The sequence below is a fragment of the Alligator sinensis genome, unplaced genomic scaffold (genome assembly GCF_000455745.1).
Source record: "Alligator sinensis unplaced genomic scaffold, ASM45574v1 scaffold1241_1, whole genome shotgun sequence".
Lineage (NCBI taxonomy): Eukaryota > Metazoa > Chordata > Crocodylia > Alligatoridae > Alligator > Alligator sinensis.
This window is the reverse complement of record NW_005842202.1, coordinates 1,640,110-1,642,862: the sequence shown is the minus strand read 5'-3', so window position 1 is coordinate 1,642,862 and position 2,753 is coordinate 1,640,110.

The following is a 2,753-nucleotide window of genomic DNA, read 5'->3' as shown; positions in this document are numbered from 1 at the left end:
CTCCCCTGCTTCCCCTACTGAAACCATCTCCATTGTGTCTGATCCAACCGGTCTCCGACAGCTGCTGTGGACATGAATTTCACACCCTTTAATGCGTTTCCTTAAATCCAAGGCTCTGTCATCAGCTTAGGAAGCATTTTGTTTGTTCCCGCACAATTTAAGCTTCTCCATGGCATAAGTAAACTCCCTGACTTATCTCCGCCAGAGCCCTGCAGCGGGTCTGTTGAAACAGAATGAATTACAAATGAAAATACAAATAGCTGTTGCTCAGAAGACATCTGCTAATGTTGCAGCGCACACCGCGTGGGTATTGCTATGCGTAGCCCTTTGCCGGGCTGGGAGAGCAAATCTTCTGTTTGTTCAACTGATCCTGAATGTCGCAGACCCGCAACAAAGAGTCTCACCGGCAGCTTGCACGCCGCATTCAGCATGACTTCAACCTTGGGGGTGCATTTCTTAAACCAGGACTGTGCGCTGCAGGGGGTAGATGTGATCTCTTTTATTAGACCAACTAAATCATTGGAAAAATTGTTCTTTGCAAGCTTTCGGGCACAAATGCCTTTCTTCAGGCATAGGGAGGTGGTGTTTTGTGCACTCTCCCGGGCAGAACAGAAGCCAAAATGCAAAATGCAGGTCTGTGAAAATGCAAATGCATGGCAGCGAGGATAAGAGGGATGGGAGACAATTGTAGTGGGTAAAGCACTGGTGTAGGAGTCCAGAGGTGACTGCTCCCAGCTCTGCCAATGACCTAGCCCCGAACCAGCTTGTCTCCAAGGTGTCCCCTTCTTGGAAAAGCCCTTTCCCTGCTCCATGCCTCTGCCCCTTCTCACTTTACCTGTTGCATCTCTTTAAACCGTTGGACATGCTGCCCTCTTAAGTAGAGAGACCCTACTCATGTACATGGCAATAACTCATTATGGAGCCCACATTTGGATGTATAAAGAACCACAGAGCACAATGGAACAGAAATCCCTCCAGCCAACATCACAGAGCTCCTTGGAGGCGGCAAAAGCCAACCGGACCCTCCAACAGCAGCTGACATCCCTTAGTGACTCTAACCGGACTTGGGGACACGTCTCCAGGGACTTAGGGCATCGCTCTCGGATTCCTCCCACAAGACTCACTCCCCAGGGCATAGGGAGGTGTTGCATTTTCAGGCAAGTCTTCTGCTCGGGGTGCAGCTCTGCTATGGACATGGCTGGTAAGGCAGTATTCCCCTCTGCCTGCTTGGGCAAGCATGGTGATATCTGAGGCAGACCCAGCTCCCTGCTCGCATCCTCTTGTGCAAGGGGCTGCCTGGATATGCAGCACTGCTCAGCGGTGGGAGGGAGCCCTGAGAGCTGGGCAGGCTGTGAGAAGAGCCCCATCTCCCCTGGGCTCGCAACCTTCCTGCTCCTATTTCCACTCAAGAGAAGAAACGCATCAGGTTTTTTTTCCTTCTAAACTTTTGGCAGGAACAAATACCGATGCCGTTAACTCCCCAGGACCAGCCCACAAATCTCAGTGCCAGGACACTTCCCGATTTCCAGCACAGCTCCCCACCAACGGGTGGTTTCAGCCCCTGCCCACCCCCGAGGCAGCCGTCCTCCTTGCAGGGCCTTGCAGCTGGGTCGAGGTGCTCATGTTCTTTCATTATCCAGAAATGTAATTCCCTTCTCTCCCAGCCCCCAAAAAGGCAGGGCACTTGTTTTTCTTCGACAGAGAAGGCTTTGCTGCCAAGAGCACTTCCTTGAATGCTCAGACTTCTAATAGAAAAAAAAATCCCTCCCTCTGGAGAGGCCATAAATAGCTCTGGACCCTGACACGAGTTAGCAACTGAAGGAATTACCGTCCCCTTGTTTATTAGCCTAATGTAAGAAAACCAATTAATGTGAGTAATAACAGGTCATTACTACCCTAATGGACTCTGTCCCAGTCTGCTTGTCCATGCTTGGGTTTATAATGGCCAAGATAAACTCGATTTGTCAGGCCACTGGAAACACAGACAAGTCTAGAGAGGGAGGGTGCACCACTTTCTGGATGCACCGAGCAAGGACTGGACAGAGATGATCCACGGGGGCTTTAAAATGAGGGGAGATGCTGCTGCCACTGCTTTGCTCAGAGGCTGTTGCAATGGCAGAGAGGGACCCTGCTTGGCATCTATGCAGGGGGGCAGGCCTGTGTGCCCTCTGGACACCCCCACTTCCCCACAGGCTGGACTTGGGCGGTCTTGGGCGGTATGATCTGTGCAGTAGTGCATTGGGAGAGGAAGGTGATCTTGCCTCTGTCTGCTACCAGGTGCAAAGGGGCTCCTTCATGGAATAAAATAAAGGCAAAACAAGACCGGCTGGCTGGACATTAAAGCATTTGAGTGAGAGACAAGGCCTGATGTCCTGACCCAGAGGGAGATTCATTACTGGGACATCCTCCTCTGGGAAGAGGAGCAGTCTCAGGCTCTCACAGCCCTTGCCGGTGGTGGCCTTAGGGTTGCTGAGGCCCTGGGCAAGAGGGTCATTTAGGACCCCTTAGAGGCTTAATTCTGATGACCTATAAGCAAGTCAGACATTTTGGTTTTCAATTTGACTTTGCCCTGTCCATGACACTTATTCATAAGTTGAAGAAAGAAAAAAGATTTGAATAACTTCACACCCCCCAAAAAAATTGTTGCAAAATTTTGGGGGCCCCTAAAGTATAGGGCGGTCACCCGGTTTGCCCTCCCTTAATGCCACTACTGCCCTCGTGCCAGCCTGAAGGCCTTCTTGGGGGAGCACAGG